The sequence below is a fragment of the Vitis vinifera genome, chromosome 6, assembly GCF_030704535.1.
Source record: "Vitis vinifera cultivar Pinot Noir 40024 chromosome 6, ASM3070453v1".
Classification (NCBI taxonomy): domain Eukaryota; kingdom Viridiplantae; phylum Streptophyta; class Magnoliopsida; order Vitales; family Vitaceae; genus Vitis; species Vitis vinifera.
In genome coordinates this window covers 4035872-4051971 of record NC_081810.1, presented here as the reverse complement: position 1 = coordinate 4051971, position 16100 = coordinate 4035872, and the positions used below count along the sequence as shown (strand labels likewise).

General features: G+C 30.5%; 1 long non-coding RNA gene across 1 annotated transcript; it reads left to right on the top strand.

Annotated features, from left to right (window-relative positions):
- Nucleotides 1–1740: 1740 nt before the first annotated feature.
- LOC100251845 (uncharacterized) lies at nt 1741–4532 on the top strand. Its single transcript, XR_009465827.1, has 2 exons — nt 1741–1864; nt 4065–4532. It is a non-coding gene; the product is annotated as an uncharacterized LOC100251845 (long non-coding RNA).
- Nucleotides 4533–16100: the final 11568 nt, after the last annotated feature.

Here is a 16100-nt window from a genome sequence, read left to right as displayed (position 1 = left end):
AAAATATGAAAAAAAAATAGATATACCTGAAAGAGTTGAAGAGAAAATTTTGAAAATAATAGAGAATGACAAAAAAAGATAAAAAATTTAAAACTTTAAAGATGAAAAATGAAATGATTACAATAAATTTGAAAAGTTTTCAAACTTTTAATGATAAATTTTTATAACATTGATTATATTAGTAGTGTGGTTTTAAAGGAATGAAAATTATAACTTTTAAGACATTTTTGAAATGAAAAAAATGAAAAGTAAATAAAAAATTAATGATTGGTTTTCGATACAACTTGACACAAATAATTAATGATACACTTTCTTTTAAAGAATTTTTATGAAAAAATAATTGACTTATATTATGTTGTTAAAAATTATATTTTTAATTTGTTTTGAAAAACTATTATATATTTTGTAAAACTTATTATTATTTTTTGTTTGTAAAGATAGAAAATAGAAGTAGGTTAAATTAAATGATTTCATATCATAAAATGGAATCCAAATCAAATTAAATAATTTCATATCAAATAAGAATATATATAATATACCCAATTATTTAATCAAACGAAAAAGATATAAAAGAAAAATAAGTCTTGTTCTAAAAATATTTTAAAAAAATCAAAATAATTAAAATTTCAATAGAAAATTTTTCACAATTTTAGTAAATTTTATATCAAAATCTTAATATTTTAAAAACAATGTAGTAATTTTCTCAATAATTTTTTTTTTAAATAATGTAAATGAGTTGTAAAACTTTTTATTCAATAATTATCTATAATATAACAAGTGTTGTTATTAATTCACTATTATTTAATTAAATATACAAATTTAAAAGATTTAAATATCTCAAAATAAATGGAAATCACTATTATGGTTATAAAAAGCAAAAAGTTTCATGTAATTTTTTTTTAAATTAATTTATTTCATTGAAGAAATGAAAGATAAGTTAGGATAAAAAGAAAAATTAATAATAAATATAAGTATTAAATACATTTTATTTATTTTCTCAATATACACTCAAATATGATTTAAACTACTTCAAATTTGTTATTAATAATAATAAAAAAAAAAACTTGATTTATGGGAGAGTTCCAAACAAATTTTAACCTTATTTCGTATCAATTTTAAATCCAAAATCGAAAAACGTTATGCGATGATCTCCTACTATAACTAGACTTCCATACATACATATTATAAAAATAAATAAATAAATAAATAAAATAAAATAAACCTAGAATCAATTATTGAAACTAATAAACATTGTATCGGTGGATCATGGGGGCTTTGTCAAATAAGATGAAAGATGAAATAGTTATGAATATGAATATAAAATCACAATAAAGTTATGAGCATACAAATTTTTGTTGTGTCAAGTCATTAAAACCCTAAATTAAATTCCTATTGAAGTAGTTGATGAAATAGAAATTTGAGGTAAATGAAAATATTAAATTTTCTATTATTTTTTATGTTTGTGATGCCAATTTTAGAAATACCTTGTGTTAAACCTAAGAAAATGAAAAGATTAAATTCTTATTTAAATTGATTATAATTATGAAAAATATTAAATTTTGAATCACATTTTAGCTTTTTGATGATAATTTTAAGAATAGTTTATGTTACATCAAATAATTAAAACAAAATGAAAAGATTAAATTATTATTTAAGTTGATCATTAGTGATAAGGGTATTTTAGGAAATAAAAAAGTGAAAACATATATTAAATAAATTATTTCCTGCGTGTATATATATATATATATATTCTGTCGGGTGTCGACTTTGTTCTTTTAACATTTTTTCAAAGCTGAACCTTAACCTCTTGCTATCTTCTTCCGCTGCGGCTAGGGTTATAGCGCGATTTCTTCTCCTTCTTAAGGTTCGATCTGTTCTTCGAAATTTTCTCCGATTTTGCTTTCCTTTCGATTTGGATTTGATGGTTTTGCAGTAAGATTTGTTATTTACGTGTTCATTTGATTATTTTTCCTTTCACCGTTGTTTCCGTGAGTTGCCTTTTTGTTTCTGCTTTGTTTTGTTGTTTTTTAAAAATTTATTTTTGATCTTTTGCGTGTGATTCAGATCTGTTTTGGATACAATTGTTATGTTAATTTTTGTTTCTTCGAAAGCAAAGTTTTTAAAATTTTACAGATCAAAAAAATCAAGATCGGATGTTAAAAAGCTTTACTTCGAGCGAGGCATTCTTAGTTTGTGTATGAATCCTGTTGAATCTAGATATATTGTTGGCAATTGGATTTAGTTGTTGATCCTGTTCTGATCTGTATTATGGGTTGTCTGACTTCTGAGAAAACTTTGTAAAATAAAATTGACTTTTTACATTTATGTTTTCAGTTATTTTTATGAAAAAAAAAAAGTAAAAATATGCTTTGATATCTTCATGACCTTTTGGCTTTCTATTTTGATACGCCAAAATTTTCTTGCCTATCTTTCTTCAATTTTTTTTTTCTAATGACTTTTCTATTTCTATTTTGTTTTGTGTTACCATAAAAACACCATCTCAAGGTTTGAGCATTGGTTCCATAAAACTGCAAAATAGCCCTTTTAGCTCAATGGTAGTGTACAGGGTAATGATGCACTCTTATGTAAGGTGTTTTGTCCGAGTTAGTAAGGTCTTGCATTCATGCGGTTTCTTAACCTACCAAGTGGGTGGGTTGCATCATTTGTTGACCTTTGAATGGCGTTTTTATCCCAGTACATGTGCTTTTCTCAACAGAGAAGAGGCATGGTATCTTTGTTTATTGTTAAGATGGTGGGCGTAGAAGGTTTAAGGGATTATGTATGGAGGTTTAGTGCTACTTTGGTACGTAGTAAATTCATATGATGTGCTATAGCCAGAATCACCTTGAAGAGTGAACTTCTCACCAACTTCGATTTGTAGCAGTCCCTTTGATGAGATGAAACTGGCTAGCATGGAAGAGTCTTCACAAGGGCCTACAATTATGCTAGCTCGGAGGAGGATGTAAAAACCTTGGTTCCAAAGGTGATAACAACCAACTTGAAGAGTTAGAAATAACTTTTTATACAAGAAACACTATACCATAGCAAATGGTCACGAGCCAATATCTACTGGAATTTGTATCCCAATGCACATGCTCTTCTAGGTAGGCAGAGAAGGGACATGGATCCTCTACTTAATGTCAAGATGGAGGATAAAGGTTTGAGGAAGTATGTAAGATCAAGCCCTTTTGTCTTGATGGTGAATTTTTTTGTCCACATGTGATACAAAAAAGTATTTCTTTAAATTTTTTGTGGTATGGCTTAGGGATATTATAGTAAATGTTACCATATTTTACCATGTATATATGGTCGACTTATAACTTTGTCCAACAAGTTACTTATTATCTGTATACACTTGAGGGTTTTTGGCTCCTATAATGGGTGCTAAGCTTTTGGAGAAGTTTCTAAAGTCCATTTTCCACTTCTAGAGGGTTTTGCAATCCATCTAGCATCGATGTTACACAGCTTATATATTTCTTCACTCTTTTTTCTTTTCTTTTTTTGTTGTTGTGGACTTGGGGGTGTTGTTTTGTTTGGTCCAATGGCCATTTGATGGGCTAGGAGGAACCACAGGGGTGTCCTTGTTCAAGTTTGTCCAAAGCTTTTGGATTTAGAATTTCTACAGAAGTGAAGATCCTAGCACTTTTATACTCTGTTGAATTGTCTAAAGTTTAGCTTGAAAGATTAGAAAAAGAAAATAAAAAGGAAAAAGAAAATGAGAGAAGTGAAGGAAAATAAAAAATGTTTATGCTCAATAAAATTTTCTCCCTTCTTGTTTTCATGATATAAGGAATGAAGAATTTGAAGATGTATGAGTTGTCAAATAATTTTCATTATATTCTTGTTTCTTTATTCTTCATCGCTGGTCAAACAAGAATTCCCAAATAAGAATCTCCCCCACAATAAGATTTAGAAATTCCAACATGACAGGATTCCAATCCCAAGAAGGAAAAAGGAAAAAAATTGAACATGATGAAACACTGAATGACAGCTGTAGTCATATTTAGGTCCAGAAGCTTGCTTATATTGGATGACCTTTATTTAGATTTCAACTCATAATGCAGTATGACAGAACCACCTTTTGTTCCAAGAGAGAAGCTCCTTGAGAAGCAACGATTTTTCCAGCAGGTCCATAAACACACGTACCTGAAAGGACGAATGGACAAGATCACCTCGGTTGCCATTCCTGCTGCTCTGGCGGCTGCTTCTGTAGCTCTTATTGTAAGACTCTTTTGACTTCAGTTTTTTCATCAAATCTTGATAAACAAAATTGGATCGAGTTCCTGTGCCTCTTTGTGATATGGTTGTTATGCATTTTGCACAGGCACAAGGGATCTATAATATGGCTCATGGGATTGGAAAGAAAGAATGAAGAGGCAAAATCTGTTAGATTATGTCCTCTATATGATCGGCAGCTAAAATTTCAAAGAATTGACTAGAGTTGTTTGTTGAAGTACATTGTTTCGTACCTCTAATAAATGCTTAGTTGCAAACCTGTGACAACCAATGGAAAGTTGAAACTTCTTTGTTGACGATCTGCTTCTTTGTTTGTTTCGTTTTTATATCGAGCCCCTTTGAATCTTCCACTTCAGCTACTTGTTTAAGTCCTTTTGCCATCATCATGCCCCGCCAAGCTTATGCAGGGGCGTATGCTTATAGCAAGTTGCCTCAAAGCATCAAGTGTGCTTGAGCTGTTCCTATTGATAGCTTTTCTGCAGTATTTTGTGCTTCCTTCAAGTAAACAGTAGGGCCAAAGCAAAAAATGAAATGGTCATAGGCTTGGTAGCAGTAAATTTGTTCAGAAATTTCACATTTGACAGCTACACAGCCTACAATATGATCAATGGTTGGCAGGTTTCTACTCATCCAAATGACTTTTGCTTTGTAGTAGTCCTAAGGCATGCTCTTCGCAACGACAGTTTTATTGGAGTTTAGATCTTAACCATGTGTTTGATTTTCCTTGTCAATTATCCACAAACTGATGCCTCGTTTGGTTGCTGACAAGCATGCGATTAGACAAACACAGGTCTTTTAACAGACGATGTTTCCACATTCTCATTTTCTCTGACTGGAAAGAGTCTTTGCATGTTTATTCAATTCTCGAGTTGGAACAGGGAAAGGTCTTATGCTCTTCCTCTAAAATTTCCAAGGACATAATAATAATCATCTTCATGTTGGATGAGTAAGCATTTTTTAAGGGGGTTTTGGATCATTTTGTCGTACTAGAATTACGTGTAAAAATAAAATAAAAATGGAAAGCTTGGGAACTGTTTACTAGATTTTTCATTTTGTGGTGTAAGATTGTCATGTTTGAAGGGAAAAGTTTACTAGATTTTCACAAATTTAGTAGATAACCCAAGTTTTGGTATTTTGATTCCATCCTTCAATGAGGATTTGAAGGAAAAGGAACAACCCATATGTATTATCCTGTTTGGCTATAAGTAATCTATATTTTATTGAAATTTTATTTTGTACATTTGTTTAGATATTCAACAATTTTTTTTTTAAATGTTTTGAAAATTGGATCGAACAACCATTACCTTGGTAAAATTAAAAAGGAACCAATGAGTAGACTAGATTGAAAGTTTTTAATTTTTTTTTCTTATAAACTAGGTTTGAATTTTGATAATAACAAATTATGATTAAGATATTAATGACGGTTTTGAGCTTCAATGCTTAACTTTTCAACTCTTAAGAAAGAGCAAAATAAGATCAAGAAAAGCTCATAGAGGGTTGGAAAGTTGAATATCTTGATTGAGATTCTAGAGATTTCCTAATTGTATTTTGTGTAAATATAGGATTAGTTAAATTTTGTAAATTAGGAAAGTTAAAAATAGATTAGTAGTTATTTTGTTCCTTGATTGATGCTTTGTATAGCTTATAAGTAGGAAACTTGTAAATCTTTTTTTATCATCAATGAGAAGTTAATCATACCACTCTGATTCCTCTTCATATCTGTCTTTTGATGGTAGCAGAGCAAAAATTTCTTTTCTAACTCTCTTCGCAAAAAACCTTAAAATATCTTGGACTCAAATACCAGCATGCTCCTCTTCCATTCTAGCCTTACACCATGTCAAAGGTATCATCTAAATTTACCCATGTTACTACTTTCTACGTTAGTCTCAATCGGTTCAAATGTACACTCTGGGATGTTGAGAATTCCATGGTTATGGCATGACTTGTGGATGCCATGGATGATGATATTAGTTCCAACTATATGTGCTATCCAACTGCAAAGGAACTTTGACACTATGAGAGAAACAAAGGATAAGAACAGAGGATAAAATAGGCAAAGAGGCCCACTCACTTTCTGAGTCTTCTTTTATTAAGAGTTGGAACCAAGAAATTTATACAGCAAGAAAAAACCAACCTTAACAACCCAGCCTATTATTCAATGCCACGGGACACAAGAATGTCTCTAGAAGTTTCAAAATGTTTTTTTAACACTCCCTTGCAAGCTAAGCGTAGAAGGAGAGATGACGTTTAGTTTGTCGCAAAGTCTGCAGAATGAGGATAATGAAAGAGGCTTTGTGAAGATATCTATTGTTTGATCATAAGCTGAAACATGTTGAATTGCCAAGATTTTCTCCAAAACTTTGTCACAAACAAAGTAAAGATCAAGCTCAATGTGTTTCATCCGAGAGTGTTGAATTGGATTAACACTTAAAGATACGATGCTGAGATTATCACACCAAATGATTGGTGTTTGAGGTTGTGGAACTCATAGTTCTTTCAGCAATCCCTACAACCACACCATTTCAATAGTAGCATTTGCTAGACTTCAGTACTCTGCTTTAGTGCTAAAATGAGAAATGGTGTGTTGCTTCTTGGAGCTCCAAAGGACTAGGTTTTGTCCAAGAAATATGCAGTAGCCTAAGGTTGACTTCCTATCATCGGGATTAGATGCCTAATCCGCATAAAAAAAAACCTTCAAGAGACAAATGTGAAGGTTTGGAAAAATAAAGACCATGATGAAGAGTGCCATTAAGATATCGAAGTATTAGTTTAACAGCTTGCCAGTGAGAGTTCAATGGATTGTGCATAAACTGAGATACTTTATTCACACTATAGGATATTTCAGGTCTGGTAATAGTAGCATATTGTAAAGCCCCCACAATACTCCGATAAAGCTTGGGATCTGGAATAGGTTCACCTTGATGTGCTGAGAGTCTCAAACCTCCAACCATAGGTGTTGAAAAGGCCTCTGCTATAACCATCTTAGCCTTTCTTAAAATATCGGTGAGATACTTCTCTTGTGAGAGCAACATTCCTCCATTTTCAGTATGCTGAACTTCAACGCCCAAAAAATAATGGAGAATACTAAGGTCCTTGAGTGAAAACTTTTGATTGAGTAGGAAGATCAATATGGAAATTACAAGTGAATCATTTCTGGTGATAATGATATCATCAACATAAACCAAAAGATAAATACATGAGGTAGAAGTAAATCGAAGAAACAATGATTGGTCAGCTTTAGAACTCACAAAACCAAGCTGCAAGAGATAATCCTTGAGTTTATCAAACCAAGCTCGAGGAGCTTGCCTTAATCAATAAAGGGCTTTGTGAAGCTTGCATACTAGTGGAACAAAAATTGTAGATTTCTCAAAACCAAGGGGTTGCTCCATCAAAACTGTTTCATGAATAATACCATTAAGAAATGCATTATTCACATCTAGTTGGCGAATCTCCCAATTTTGAGCAAAAACTAGTGTCAAAACTACCTAAACAATGCTTGGTTTAATTATTGGGCTAAACGTCTTTGTGAAGTCAAAACCAGGCCTTTGATGATATCCCTTTGCAACTAGTATGTCTTGTAATGAGCAATAGAACCATCTAGATGTCTCTTAAGTTTGAAAATCCACTTACACCCAACAATTTTCTTGTTTGAAGGTTACGAAACTGGAGACCATGTGCCATTAGCAATCAAAACATCATATTCTTCTTGCATAACAACTTTTCATAGGGGACTTTGAAAAGCTTCATGCACTGTAGTTGGTTCAACAGTAGAAAGGTCAATTCTTAGCAACACTCTAGGTTTATAAATCCCTGTTTTAGACCTAGTCCTCATTGGGGGGCTATTCCCCGATGGTGCTATGGTAGGTTGTTGAGTTTCCAACAGTTCTAGTTGAATTGAGGTAAAATTGTTACTAGTTCTTGGACTTGTTTGTGTTTTTTGAGTAGTAGAGGAATCAAGTTCTTTCAAAGAACAAGGGGAAACATGATTAGACTTAGTGTGAAGAGTATTAGGATGGATTGTATGATGAACCGAGGTCAACAATGGGAGCCATGAGCTGGTATTAACATGATTAGAGATTGTAGAATATTCAGGAACAATTGTTGAAGCAAAAGGAAACATGTTTTCATCAAATGTAACATGCCTAGATATGTAGATCCTACCACTCAGATCTAAACAGTTATATCCTTTGTGTTTATGACTGTATATAACAAATGCACAGGGAATTGAACAAAATTGCATTTTATGAGAATTATATGGTCTCAAGTACGAAAAACATTGACAACCAAATACCTTTAAGAATGAGCAATCAGGTTTGGTGCGAAAAAAGTATCTCCAAGGGAGAGTGTCCATGAAGAATTGATGTTGGCAACCTATTGATAAGGAAAACAACAGTTGCAAAGGCATCATCCCAAAATTTCAAAGGTAAAGAAGATTGAGCTAAGATAGTTAAACTTGTCTTTACGATATTTCCTTTCTACACGACCATTTTGTTCTAAAGTATGTGGACAAGATAATCCATGAGTGATTCCAGTTGATTGTAGAAGTGAAGTTAATGATCTAAATTCACTACCACAATCAATTTGAAGAATTTTGATCTTTCTATTCAAGAGAAGTTCAACTTGAGCCTTAAAATGTAGAAATGTTTGAGTGACTTTAGATTTGGATTTTAAGAAGTAGATCCAAGTGTACCTTGAATACACATCAACAAAACTAATGTAATATCTAAACCCATTCCTAGATGTCACTGAAGCAGCACCCCAAAGATCAGATTCTGTTAAATGTGATGAATCATTATATACAGTCAAGGAATTTGAGAAAGACAATTTATGACTTTTGCCAAGTTGACATGCAAAACAAAAACGATCCTTCTCATTCATTGAAAACTTCAAATTACAATTTGACAAAACTTGTTTGACAGTAGAGAGAGTTGGGTGTCCTAATTTCCTATGCCACAAACTCAAAATAGTAAATGACTTAACATTATCATAATTTTGATTGGAAGTAGAAATAATAGGAAAATTTGGACCACAACCTCCTATTCTACTAGATTTAAGATACAAGACTTGGTGATCCTTGGAGCTAATGGGGGAAACTGATGTGAACTAGTTGATGAAAATGGTTGAGCCTTGAACAGGTTGAATCGATATAGCCCTTCATGTAGTCTCCATTTGAGCAGAGGTGTTCTCGTTGCTAGATCATTCACAATTTAAATAGATGGATGAAACTCAAAGAATACATTATTTTCTCTAGCAAATTGATTGACATTGATGAGATTGCGAGTAATGTGGGGAACATGTAGTAGGTTAAATAACGAAAAAAAACTCTAGGTGAATTAGAAAAATAAAGTGAGGAAAAACCAGAATGAACAATCATCAAACCTGCACCATTACCCATATGGATCTTATTTCTGCCATAATACTCAGAACCAAAATTCAGATTGCTAAGGTCATTTGTAACATGATTTGTTGCTCATGAATCTGAAAGCTAGTTGTCATCATTGAGCAATTCCGAAGTGGTTAACATTGCAGTCATCGGACGTGTTTTTACTAACATTGTTGTTTGCAAAGACTAAATCATTTGTGAACCCAGAGAAATTTGGGTTAAAACGATGGTAACATTTTTGGACAGTGTGTCCAAATTTTCCACACAACTAACATTGTGGTTTAGAACCACCATTCCATGAACAACCTCCTCCACAACCAGTACAACCTTGTCCTTTATTATTTTGAAATTGTTATGCTCCCTAGTAGGATTGAGAAGCTTCCTGATTAAACCTTTGAATCCCATTGTTGAATTGTTTATGCTGATTATGAAAAACAACATTCACAAATGGTTGAGATCCATCAAAATTCACCGAATACTGCTCGATTCGACTTTCTTAGGCTAGTAGCAACCCTCGTACATCTTCCAAAGAGTGAGAATCAACTCTAGAAGTAATGACTAAAACCACATAATCGTATTCAAGGCCAAGACCATCAAGAAAATAGAGAATTTGGTCTTCTTTTGATATCTAATGCCCAATTGAAACAAGAGAATCAAAATACGTTTTCATTTTGAGAAGATATTCTCTCATTGGTAAGCCCGATTTCTTCAGACTCTGGATCTACAATTTGTATTGCATAATCTTAGCTTTGCATTGTATTGCAAAGACTTTGTCAAGGGTTCTCCAAATATCATTAGTTGTGTTGCAACCTACCATTTATGGTATAATACTCTCACTCATTGAAGATAGAAGCCAAGAGACAAGTAGTTGATCTTGTCTCTGCCAAGTCACATACTCAGGATTAATTAATTGTGGACTTCCATTGACCCTAGATGTCATCTCAGATGGACAAATAGAGGTTCCATAAATAAAACCCTCTAAACCAAAGCCTCAAATCGTAGCGAGACCTTGTTGTTTCTAGATGAGAAAATTTTCATCTGTGAGTTTTACTGTAACTAGCTCACTTGAAGGACTGATGATAGGATTGAGAGAAAATGAAGAATTAGATGAGGTTTCCAATGAAGTTTCCATTGTAGAGCTTTGAGTCGAAAACTCTAATACCATATGAGATAAATAGATAATAAAAACAGAGGATAAAACAGGCAAATAAGCCCACTCACTTTCTCAGTCTTCTTTTATTAAGAACTAGAACCAAGAAATTTATACAACAAGAAGAAACCAACCCTAACAACCCAACCTATTATTCAATGCCACGTGGCACAATAATCTCTTTAGAAGTTTCAAAATGCTTTTTAACAGGAACAATATCAATCAAATGTAACTTGATGAGATATAACAAGGAGGAGACGTCACCATGTATTTCAATGGTCTAAAAAGGCTACGACAAGATCTGGATATATTTCTTGATTACACATGGAAGAAAGTTGATGATTGTAATCACTACAAGAAAATGGTGAAGAATAACCTAATTTTCAAATTTCTTACTGGTGTAAATATTGAATTTGATGAAGTAAGGGGAAAAATGATTGGTCAACAACCTCTTCCTCCAATTGGAGAGGCTTTTTAGAGGGAAGAAAGTTGTAAGAGTGTCATGCTTGGAAAAAAATGGGTGATGGATCAATAGATAACTCAACATTAGTTACTTTTAATGATAATGCACTACTGCAACAAACCTTGTTATAATCAAGAAACGTATTGGAAAATCCATAGGAAACCCAAAAACTAGAAAAGTAACAAACTTGGTAACATAACCAACCACATGTTTCCTTCTGCAAACGAGGTCAAGACAAGTCTGAGTTTCTTCAACAAAAAGTAGATGGACCATCTTCTTAAACTACTAAAATCCAATTCTTCATTTGGTATTCCTTGTGGTTCTTTGGCTTAAACAAGTAGCAATCCTAGTGTTTTTCCTTGTTGCTTAACCATTGCACCATGGATTATTGGTTAAGGGGCATCAAATCATATAACCAGTCTCTCTCATTTATTTAAATATTATTTACCTTGTTGTGGTAATTAGAAAGTTAGAATTGTAGATGGTAGATTCTCATCTATTGCAAGGAAAGGTTTAATTAGAATATGAAAAAAAAAATTAAAATATATTCTTCATGTTCCTAACCTTGTTTGTAATATTTTGTTTGTGAGTAAAATATCCAAAGATTCTAATTGTTGTGTCATATTATTTGATTCTCACTTAATTTCAAGACTAAAGCTCGGGGATGATGGTTGGCAGTGCGAGGATGATAGATGACCTTTACTATTTTGATGACAACTCCTTCAACAATAAACAAACTCAAGGCTAGAGTAGTAGTATGCCAATGCTAGGATGGTAAAAGGTATTTAATAATTTTGATGTCAACTTCTTCAATAATAAACAAGATTAAAGCTATAGTAGTAGTATTACTTCAATTTTTGTTGTTGAACAAACAATGCTTTGACATCTTAGATTAAGACAACCTAGTTTTCCTTATCTAAAACATATATTTCCTACTTTATTTACAAACTTAGATTGCTAATTTTTTAGTGTGAAAGTTGTCATTTATAAAAAAAAAGCCATTGAATTTCTTATATTTCAATTCCATATCGTGTATCAAAACCTTTTTATTTAGTTCATAGTGATGTTTGGGGTCCATAAAAAATTACCACTTTATTTAGAAAAAAATGGTTTGTGACTTTCATGGATGATCATATTTAATCATCTTGGGTATATTTGATGAGTGAAAAATCTGAAGTAAAAATATTATTCAATTTCAAACAAAAATTAGTATATTTTGCATTAATAATGGAACATAATATTTTAATCAATATTTGGATTTTTTTTTTTGAAAGAAGAAGGTATTCAATATCAATCCACATGTTGTGGTACTCCTTAGCAAAATGGTATTACTAAAAAAAAAATTAACACTTACTTGAAGTTGGACAACCATGATGTTTTCTATAAATGTTCCAAAATACTTATGTGGGGATGCCATTTTAGTAGCCTGTTATTTAATTAATAGAACGCCTACCTAAGTTTCAAAGTATACTATACCATTAAAGTGTCTAAAAAATACTTTTCCTAAATCAAGAATAATTTTGGATTTACCATTAAAAGTGTTTGGTAGCACAATGTTTGTCCACATTCCTAGTCATTTTTATTTTTATTTTATCCAAACTAGATCTCAAAACAAAAACAAAAAAAATGTGTGTTTACACTCCAAATTTAAAAAAAAGAAAAAGAAAAAAAAAGTATAAGCGTTATAACCCTAAAACTATAAAGGTTCGTATTAGTATGGATGTTTCTTTTTTGGAAAATCAACTATATTTCAATCAAAACTATGAAATATTTGTACCTTTGCCTAGTCTTTTTTTTTTCGAGACAACCGATACTCCAAAAATAATTGTTCTAAATATCAATCTTCCTTTGTTGAGTATAAATGTACCACAAACAAAGGGAGAAATGCTACAAAATGATTACAATAATCCTACGTCTGAGATCCTAGTTTATACTAGAAGAAATACCCATCATAAGAGTAAAGATCAATCTACAATCCTAGTTCGGGCTCAATCATAATCCTTAAGATTTGGTTCCTTAAATAATCCAGGTAATCCCTTAGTTTCATTTTTTTCTAATGTTGTGCTTCCTAATATTGAATCATTAGATCTTAACATTCCTATAGCACTTGGGAAGGGCATCCGAACCCATATTAAGCATCCTATTGTTATATGTGTCATATCATATACTTTCCATTAACCATAAGGCATTTACCTTTAAAATATCTCACATGTTTGTTATGAGAACCATTCAAGAAGTTCTAGATCATCTTGATTGGAAGTTAGTAATTCTAGAAGAGATAAATGCTCTTAGAAAAAATAGCACTTGGGAAGTTGTTGATTTACCGAGAAAGAAGAAAATTGTAGGCTGCAAATGAGTGTCTATAGTTAAATGCAATGGTGATGGTAGTATAAAAAAGTACAAGGTAAGACTCATGGCAAAAGGGTTTACACAACTTTACTACTCTAATACGATCACCTTTACCATTTCTTGATCTCATTTACCGTAGTTATAATTTATGAAGATAAATATATCAATTTGATGATTTATAATAAGTTTTAAATTAATTTTATTGAACAACTTTAATACTTAAAGTTATAATTAAGTAATAAGTTTTAAGTCAATAAATTAAGTATAATTTAGCTTAAAGTTAATCTAAGTTATGAAGTAACAAGTATTAAGTTTTATCAAACACCCCCTAAATGACATCTTGACCAAATGTAATCACTCATAATTATATTTGTTTGTTTAAATTGGACTTTAAGTTTTAACAAAATAAAGTTTAAGAAAAGCCAATAAATGCGATAGTGCTTTTGATTAAGGTTCATATAGTGAAAGCTTGACATACGCTATCAAAGTAAAAAAGAAACCATCATAGCATGCATTTCATATTGCATATGTTTGAATGTGATAAAATAAGGAAAGTGAGTGATTAATCCCCGCATCCTCAGTGTGAGAAATCTTTTGGACATAGCCCATTAAAATACTTTTTGTATTTTTGGCCATATTTTGAGGTGATAAATTAATATTGCTACTTTTTTTTTTATTTTTTTTTTATGGAAATGAAATACTTTATCCTTACGAGGCATATTAGGTAAATTGTTAATTTGAATCTAAAAGACATGAGCTCAAAATGAATATTTTTTTAGGTCATATTGACAAAAATATGCTCACGTTTGATTGATTATATTGCTTTTGTATTTCATATACTTGTGAATACACTTATAATAATGTAAAGTATACAAATTTGAGGGATGGAGTATATGCAATAAAATATAATTAAATAAGTTTGAGGTACAATGAGACATTATTATTATTGTTCACTCATTTTGTTTTTTAGTTGGACTACTATGTATCCCTAATAGATACATAAGTTTCTAGCTCTTAAATTGTAGGTGTGCTCGCATGGTCATATGACCCATTTGTCTATATGAATGACCTTCAAATGAGGAACAAGAAGGACTTGAATGTTATTGATCGGGCTATTTCAACTCATCTTATGCTAGTAGGAGATGTTGCAGATGGGTTTGGGTGCCCAAGTAGATTAACTCGACTTAATCCAATATATTTTTAAAAAAGAAAAAGAAAAATGGAAAGAGCAATTTATGGGAGTTTTTTTTTTAACAACATAGAAACTCCTACTGAAAATAAGAAAAAGAAAAAATAGCATATATATTTTTTTTAACAAAAAAAAGAAAGAAAAAATAGCATAATTTTTTTTTTTTAAAGTGTTCTCCCTAAAGGTCTTTTCTTGAAGTTTTTCTATTTTTTTTTTTATCAAAACAATGGTCAAGGTTTTTATAATGTGAAAATCTTGAATGGTTTTCGTATTTATAGTTTCATTCATGACTATGAGAAGAAAACTTGTCAATGAAATAATCAAATTGGGATTTTTATGCGTCTCTGAAAGTAATCAAAAATGTTTTTTTATTAACAAATAATAATCAAATTATAAACACTAAACCAAAATATATCATATCTCTAATCCAAACTAATTGAAAATGGATCATTAATAACTTAATATTAAAATCAATAATTATCCAAAAAAAATTTAATAATAATTCCAAAAATCATAATCAAGTAAAGAAATCAAAAGCATATTGCCTATTTTAAGCACTTATCCCAAATATCATTTGTACCTAAAATATGAGATAATAGAAAATGGTGAGCTCAAAGACCCATAGAGAAATAATATAATAAGAATATTTTTAAATAATCACTTAATGATTAAGCTTAATAACCAAATTTATTTATTTTTTCATATAACTCCTTATTAGTAAATAACATAAATTTACTTTCAATTCAAAATAATAATAATAATAATAATAATAATAATAATAATAATATAATGTCATTTGTATAATTAGTTTACATTAAAAAAAACACATAATACATAAATAAAAATATTTTACTTTAATATATCGATGATTCCTAAATCATTGGAGAACACTATCGCATGACTACTCCTTCCATTTAATTATTTATTTAATCATATCAAAATAACCCAATAATTTATTTATCATCCATTTCACTCGTATAAATTAATTTAATAATCAAAGTGATATTTCATTATAAACATTAAAAATATTTTATAATTAAAACATTGAATAAAATAATAAATAACCACAAAATTAAAATTTTAATTTAATTTCTATGTTAACAAATATATAATAATTAAAATTAAATAATTAAGATTTAAAAATTAAAAATTAAATGTTAAAGCACTATTTTAAAAATAATATTTTGTAAATTTAAAATATAAAATAGGAAAATTAATATACTGCCTTTTTTATCATTTATTTAATAAACATTATTATTATTATTTGAAAATTCATTTTCCATATATATTTGAAATCCCATTTTAAATATGATTTCAGACCAATTTTTTT